The following is a 9007-nucleotide window of genomic DNA, read 5'->3' on the forward strand; positions in this document are numbered from 1 at the left end:
TTAGGATTCTCAATCCTCTTGGTACTCTTTTAAATTCGATATATTTCTCCAAGGTGGCCCTCTCCCACCGTTGACTTCAATAATATGATTTTATTGTATTTCCCTGATCACAACTGCGATTGTTCTCTTGGTTCCTTCTCCATGGGTTACCTTTGTATTAAAGTTGTTTAATGGTGCTCTATTGTCATGTTATAATTCACTGACTCATAATGTTCTATTTCTGCTTCTTCCTGCCATGTTCAGAAAGAATGAGGATGTTAGTTTCAATTCCCTTTTGTTTTGCTGTGGTGTGCCCTTTTGAATTGACTTGCTGCCAGGCCGAGTTGCACCCTGCTCTGTTGTTCTTGCAAAGCTTTGAAGGTTGCAAGAATCGAGGAAATGCTTGTTAGTTCGATCACTACAATGCTCCCAGGTGATTTGTAATATGAAAACCAAGAGAAGGGAATTTGCAAAGTTGCCCCTGCGTTTTTTTAAATTCTGCCACCGCTCCCTTCCCCAGCTCGGTTCAGTCTGAACAGTTTTCCAATATGCGTGGTTCAGCGTTTGAGCCGCCTCCCGTGCACCGCCCCTGCAGCATTTGGGTTGCTGCTCACAATGCCTCCACCCGCCTTCGTACTCACCACTGGGACTTTCGTCGGACGCAGCGCTCCGAATTCCAGCTCCACCAAGCGCGCAGTCCATTTTCATTTCAAGCAGAGGCGTCAGCAGGATTAAATCTCCATGAATCATGAGCTGCAAAGTTCCCGCCAACTTGCCTCACTCCTCGAGTGCTCGTGGTATGCAGAACAGCCACTGCATCAAATATGTGAAATAATCCTTTGCTCTTCCTCCACGGCAAGAGCGTTCTTGGCACCACAACCAGAGGTCATTTTGTATATTGTTTTATTGGCACACCATAGTGAAAAACAAACGTAAAAAGGATGGTCCAGCGTTGTGGCTCCCCAGCCTTCTACTGGACCATAGAGTCCCTTAGACTAGAACGTCTCTTAAAGTGCTCAATTGCTTGATCCCTCTTTGCTTTTTACTGCTATTCAGGAACTAGACTTTTAATCCCCATGTACAAATGGTGGCAAAACTTGGTCAGCCATTTTTACCTTATCATTTGTGAAGTACAACAAAGTTTTTGTCGTACAGTACATTTATGTTGTTTTTCAGTTTTTTCTGTTTTAGTGTGTTTTTTTCACATATCACCTGTAAAGTACATTAATTGTCTTTAAATGTCAGAAAGTGCAGGTGCGAATATTGTGTGTGAACAAACAGAAATTCCAAAGCATTTCTAAGGATGTCTATCAATCAATTTCAATGCAATAGGAAAAACCAACACGAGTGTCCCTATTTTCTTCATTATTGGACTCTCGGAGGTTGAATCACCAACGATAAATCAACTGCTGTATATATATATATATATATTTACAAAATATTTATTTGAAGTGGAAGTTATCATCAGTAATTTAGGTAAATGTGATGTTTTAATGCAAGGAGCTCAGTGTCCCTTAACTACATAACCATTAAGTATGGCAATACATGCAGCAGTTTTAAGAAACTGTATAATTGGAGATGTCTCCTATCTGAAGCAGAACATGTCTGTGCCAATGACAGATGAAAACAAATCCCATCTGACTTAGGATTCCTAGGAATTGATTGGACTGAATAACATCAATACCTCAGTGCAGAAATTGTAATAATTAGAAACAATTTGTGAAATAATGACTCTGATTTGAGTAGAGTGGTATTTTGAAGTGGAACATTCAGGACATTTGTTTTGAGAATGTCTTTGTAGGTATATGGGGGATTGGTGATTGGCACATTATATTACAAGACCGGAGGCTAGCCTTATGCAATAATATTTTCTTGCTGCCCCAACATGCAGCACATTAAAGAACAAATACATTCTAAAGCATTAAATTCATTTTAGAATGTTCAACAGTATATATGGCCAAGACACACAATCATATCCCCCTTTTTTTTAATTGCTCCTAACAGAGAAGTGCATGCATGTTTTATTACCTTTAAACAAATCAATATATTCACTCTATTGTGCTTTTTCAGGTTAACCTTTCCATTAGATGGATTGGTCTTTTTTATTACTTTACTGAAAATTATAAAGTTTTTTATCACATTGTGATACATTTAATAAGGATAGGTGTGGTTAGAGAATGCTTACACTTTTAAAAAATACCTTCCTTGGCTGTGTCGAATTCCCAATGTGTTCCTTTGTTTTGTTTTCCCAAGCCGTGTTGTGTTGGCGGCTAGGGAAGTCCCAAACGTTAGAGTGGGGCTGCTGTGAAAAGCACACCTAAACATGGGAGAGCGCCGGGGGCCGCATTGTTTTGCTAGTTTCTGGGAGTCGCAACAGGTGAAGGCATGAGCATGATCAAGTGAGTGGACTGCTTTGTGATCGCTGCGTTTTGCCTGAAATGAGCGTCAACATGATCGCGTGACCGGAAAGCTCAGTGATCACAAGTATAGTTTTGTTTATTGTTTGGGAGACACAGCTTTGGCTGATTGCGGTTGATGCTTTTGGAGTATCAATAGTCTGGGGGCAGTTTATTATAGCATAAGGAGGACTTGAAAAAAGTTCTTCAATCTCTATTGGGAATTGTTTTCTAGGTAACCAATGCAAGATAACCAATGCATTACCCTAGGAACTAACTAACGATCTATGCATTTTTGTTACTCAACAAGAGATTCTAGGGGAGATGAACGACCTGTTTCCACTCTAAAAGTGTTTATTGCAGCGCTTGAGCTCCCCCTACTTTGTTTTTAAGGTAGATGTTTTATTTTGAAGTGGGAATAAAAAAAAGAGGGGAGATAAATAAGAGCTAGTACTATATAATAGCTAGATAGATAGATAGATAGATATAGATAGATAGATAGATAGATAGATAGATAGATAGATAGATAGATAGATAGATAGATAGATAGATAGATAGATAGATAGATAGATAGATAGATAGATAGATAGACAAAAGACTTATATATTTATTATATATATTTCTATTTTACTAAAATTAAGAAGGATGACATGATACATACATCCCCAGGTTTACCCAATAGTTAAACTGATTGGGGATTCTTTTAAAAAATGTATTGAAAAAGAAGTGAAATTGTCTGTTAAAGAGGTGGTGGAGACGGCTCTTTCTAAAAGAAAGAGGGACATTCCTTTAGAGGAAGATTATTTTTCTTTCTCTGAGGAGGATATCCCTTCTACTTCTACTTCTAATTCTAAAAAGAGGGGAAAAGTATCCCAAAAGAAAAAGTATACAGAGAAAGCTGACAATAATGTTGTTGCTTGTGGTAGCCTGAGAGCTACAATAGAGGATGCTGCCCAAAGTAGCACAAAAGGAAAGGACCACCTTAACAGGTCATTTGGAATGGTTACCCATGGTAGCATAATTTGAAGGAGTGACCTTAATGGTACAAAAGATGGTCAAGGCTCCTCTAATATTGAAGAGGCACAATATGAGTCTCAGGATTTGGAATTTGATGAGTATGTGTTTGAGTCACAAGAGAGCTTATATCTATTTGAGAGCCTTGATGAGGATTTGGATCGTACATCAACATTGAACGGATTAAAAGATTCAGTTGGGGCAATATGTTTGACCCTAATATGATTAGGCAACATCAGAGCTCAGAATGGTAGCTGATAGATCGTTTGGCAAAGTTTATAAATTATAGGTGAGAGAATCCTTTGACAAAGACACTCACAACTTGTTGATGGCAGAGTGCCCAAGGCCATCCATTGGGGATAAGACCTGCACAACACCTAATCTCGACTCAGAACTTATAACATTCTAATTTAAGTTTGGGAAAGATCCCAGAAAAAGGGTAAAAAGATGCCTGAGACAATGTCAGGATAAAGTCCTGGACATGTTGGGACCCTTATCTCGTATCCTTGACATGGCTGAAGAAGCCAGATGTAATAATGCAAGGGTCAATGTGGAACTCTTAAGAGGATGGGCCCAATGTGGTTTATGCATGCTATGGAATGCAAACACAGGCTTTCTAATGGAAAGGAGGAAGCCTGTCCTTATGAGGATGAACCCTAAGTTGGCAGACTTGTCAAACAGAGAGGATATGGGGGACCCAATTGCTCTTCTCTTTAGAGAGAGTTTTCTGAAATCATTTGGGAAATATGTCTCCACATTCACTGCCTATACCAAAGCCCAGAGTAATGAGGCATTTTTTTTGTGCAAGAGTTTTTGGGAGGACTGACAGGAGGGGACTGACTGTTGGCCTTGGAGCCCAAATGTCCCACTTGTAATCCCAGGATCCTAGAAACTATGGGATCTATGGAAGGAATTATCATTCCAACAGAGGTTTCTACTCCCAAAGAGGAAGGAATTTGTGACATCGTGGAAGAAGTTCAAAATCGCAAGGTTCAGGAACTCAAGGTGAGTCTGAACATTCCAGTTGGTGCTTCCCAAATAAAACTGGGAAATATTAAAAGAGACAATTGGGTGTTGGAGACTGTAGGTGGTTTCAAAATAGAGTTTTGGGGAACACCTGCTCAAAACAGACAACCAAGAGAGTTAGTTTTGGAATTGGAAAAGCTGGAACTGATAAACTCAGATGTTTCCCAAATGTTAAAGGAAGGGGCATTAATAAGAGTAGAAGATTCAGAAACAGGAGAAGGTTTTGTGAGTGCAAGTTGTTTTGTAAATAAGAAGGACAAGGTTTGGCGTCTTGTAATCAATTTGAAAGATTTAAACAAATTCCTGGTATTTAGACCTTTCAAGACGGAGGGGATCCATCTATTGAGAGACATATTGAGGAAAAAGTGATGTGCCAGTAGTGGCCTTCCTTGGAATAGAGGCATCCAATTGATAATCTATTGGGACAACATCTTGCTAATGTCTCAGAACAGGATATAATTGGTAAAACACCTTACATGGACAAGTGACCTTTTAGAGACTTTTGGGTTTATAATACATGTGGAAAAGTCTTTTATGGATTCCTACACAGCGACTAGAAGTTTTTGGTTTTCAGATTGATACTTAATTATCTCAGTTAATTCTTCCTCAAAAAAAGTTTTAAAAGATAAGGAAGGAGATAAAAGAAACTGGTTCCCCTGAGAGACCTATCAAGAGTGCTCGGTCTTCTATCATCATCAATTCAAGGCATTTCCCCAGGTCCATTATTATTAATATTAATATTAATATTATTATTATTATTATTATCATTGGGAGTTTTATATAGCGCTAGCTAGAACCAAGAGTATCAGAGCACTTTACATGTAATGTGATTACATTTACAAGAGGTCCATGTGGGTATTCATAAGAATCAAGGTCAAAGAATAACACAACATTAAGGGCCAGATTACAATGACGGTCAGAAAGCCTCCGACCAACTGTTGGATACCCCTGGACCGTGTCGGAACCCATTGTAATTGGTTGGTCGGAATTGTTTCCGACAGACCGATTACTATGCTCGGGTTGGAAGGGAAACCATTTGGTCATTCTGAATCAGTTCTGAACGCCATTCGGAGAATATGAGTCAGTCGGAGCCAATTTGTCCAACTCTATGGAGAGCGTTTCGGACAAATCAACTACGATGTTGGATTCTGATAGCCTTTTCGACTCGGTCTGTCCGACACGAAAAGGCTGTCAGAAACTGACCCTGGGGGCCCCTAGCAGGCCCCCCTTCATCCTGAGTCATCCGATTTGGGGTTGAGGGGGTACCCAAGGGACCCCCCTGTAAAACCAAGCACAGGGTGGCAGGCACCGTGGGGTGCCCACGACAGCGTACAAGGTTTGCTGCAGACACCCATTTTCCCCATAGGAGCTTGTTGTTGGTCGGAACACTGGCTCCCAATGGGAGTCCTTCCGAACGGTGTTCGGAAGCTTCATAATCGGTCGGGAGGGATCGTGAGTCGGTCAGAACTGAATCCGACAAGGAGTTGGGCGGTTTAGTTACTGACCTAATTCGTAATCAGGCCCTAAGTGGTTACAAAGTCACAAACATATAGCTCAAGAAGTATTGAGGAACAATATAGCATTAAGTGGCAATAAAGTCACAAAGATATAATACAAAGAAGCATTGCAGAGTGTCATCTGGGATAGAAGAGGATACTAAAAGAGTCATGTGTCTGTTTTGAAGGTGCCAATCAATGACGGAAATGAAGAGCAGTTAGCGTGCGTGTTGAAGTAGCTGTTGAGGAGTAGAGTTTAAAGGTGGTTAGACAATCTAAAGATTTGAATGGCAAAGCCATTTTCAGAAATATTGCTAAGTTTGTCTTGGAGTCAGATGCCAGCAATTTTGTTGGGGAGCACGTTTGAACAAGTTAGAAATGGGGGAAATGGTCCAAAGAGGAACAATTGCTACACATAAACTGTTTAGAGATATTAGCTCATTTGAACACACTGATGAGTTTCAAGAATTTAGTGGCGAACAGTGTAACCTTGATTCGTTTAGACAATTTAACAGCTGTTTTCATACATAAACCAATTTGACTGCTCGAAATCAAAAAGATGAGCGGATTTGGCAAAACCGATATGGAATTTTTGGTGGGAACACAATCCTTTTAAGAGCAGAATATTTTACAGGAGAATGTGAGAGTGGATTTGAATTACAGATACCTCAGTGATTTCAGCGACTGGAAGTTTAATCCTGTAATTTTCCATATGATTGGTTATGGGGACCAATTCAGGTGAATTTGTTTGCGGGCAGGCTAACCTATGAGTACCTAGATACTTCACTTGGAGACCCGGTCCTGGGGCAATGGAAGTAGATGCATTTCTCCAGGATTGGGGAAGAAAAGGAAGTTATGCTTTTCCCCCACTCTCAATGACCCAGAGAGTGTTTATGAAGGTCTGGTCAGAGGGATGCAGGATTCTTCTGATAACTCCATACTGGTGTTCCCAGGTTTGGCTCCCAAGTGTAATGGAACTCGCAATAGAGATACCCTGACTGGTTCTGGTTACCATGGGTCTTCTGGTAGAATCTGAGGGAGAGGAACAGCCTTTGGTTTTAGAAGGGAGTATGAAGCTTCTTGTTTGGAAGATTTCAAGGGTACCAACAGATGTTCAAATCTTTCAGTTTCATCTTTTTGTTGGATGATTCCTGGACTCGTCCTGGACTCCAGGCACCAGAGCAAGATACATGGGAGTATCGAAGAATGGAAAGAGGTTTGGATCCTGTGGAGGCACCTGTAGCAGAAATAGCAATATGTCTGGATAATTTGTTCCATTCAGGTCTTCTTCCAGGAGTTTTTTTAATAAACAATTTTGCATTAGGAGTTGATCCTTTGATAGGGAGGATAGTGCGGATAGTGTACATGTTTTTTTTAGTTGTTGTAAACTGTCTAGGTATGTGATGGATATTGAGAAATTTTTGTCAGAAATCACTGGAATATCAATTAAGATTACTCCGGCTATTATGTTATTGGGTATTGGACAGGACCTGGACAAGGGGACCCCTATGTTTAAACATCGTTATTTAATTTTTATTGCAATGGTTGTAGCTCGAATGTGCATTGCTGCTGATTGGCTTCAACCTGAACCCCCTCCTTTTGAACAATGGTGTGCCAAAATGTATAATTTATTTAATATAGAAATAAGTTTGTATTCAGCAAAAGGTGCAAGGAAACGCAAGATTGGCATGTGTATTTGGGGGGTATTTTGAGATCATATGAATTTATGAATATATTGTGTGTTTTTTTATACCGTGGAATAATAAAATTAATTTACAAAAAAAAAGGAATTGATCCTTTGATAATGAGAGTGATGAAAGGCATTAGGGTTAAGAGATTGTTATGATTCGTTATGGGATATTAGATAAGTATTTAGATTGTACACATCATGGCAAAGCAATAATTATCTTTCCCCGAGACTGATATCTCTGAAGCTAGCAACTTTACCTTGCTAAATGTCCCATAGAAGGGTTTGAGATGCTAAGGCCTTGAGGATTTCCAATAGATATTATGCTCCAGAGGAGTTACACTTTAATGTTTGGAAAATAACTAAGACCATGACTGTGGCTATTTTCTACCCCTATTTTCATGGATGTATCAAGTTATGTGTTGTAAATTGTATGACATACAAAAACTAATTGTTTGAATTTAGAGCAAATGGAGGAGTACAGTTATTACTGTCATATGTGAAGCCTTATACAGCAGTTCAACAGCCACAATATCTAGATGGGTAAAACAGTTATGAAAGAAGAGGGAGTTCACTTCTTTAGAGGTGCAATGGCTTGCAAAGTCCTCTGGGCGGAGGCTCTCTAACAGAGATGTTGAAGGCTGAAGACTGCTCAAATATGAATACTTTTGCAAAACCCTCTTTTCCACCTGTGGAGCATGTGAGCAGTATGGCACTGGATGGCTTTAAACATGCAAAATGGTTGCCTCCGATCTTGTAATGAAATGACGATTCTTCAATTAACATGCAAATAGAATCTTGACTTCAGTAAAGACAAAGAGGCTAACATTATCACACCATCCTCTCCAATTAAGATATGAGGAAATAAATGTGCTGCTTTATTTGAACTTATAAATAAGAAGAAGTTTGTGGTTAACATGTGTTAAGGAATGCTTTGTTATGTATGAAGAAATTTGTGTATTAATATATTTTTTATTTACAGATGATTTGCAATAGATGTGTTTTAGTTGAAGATGAAGCAAATATCTTTTTCTTCACAGTATAAAAGAGGAATATGATTGTGTCAAGCATAGGCACAGCACAGACTAATAGGCCCCACGCTAATAATTAGGAGATCTTCACTAAAACACAGTGCTTAGTGACGTATCCCAAATGGGTTGGCGCTGTAAGGGAGATTTACAGCAGCAGATAAATCTCTCAGTCTATGCCAGTAAATATAAGTTAGACACATACGCTCTTCAATAAACCATTATAGAGTGCCTTCTTTATATCTCTTCTCAAAGTATAACTTGGTTCCAAGATAAAACTGTACACGAGGATTCACTATCCATGATTTAAAAATGCACATAGAGCATCAGAATTATATTTTGTAATTCGAAACTTTCTCAGTGCAAATCCACCATTGCTGC

This window comes from Triturus cristatus, chromosome 3_2, assembly GCF_964204655.1.
Source record: "Triturus cristatus chromosome 3_2, aTriCri1.1, whole genome shotgun sequence".
Lineage (NCBI taxonomy): Eukaryota > Metazoa > Chordata > Amphibia > Caudata > Salamandridae > Triturus > Triturus cristatus.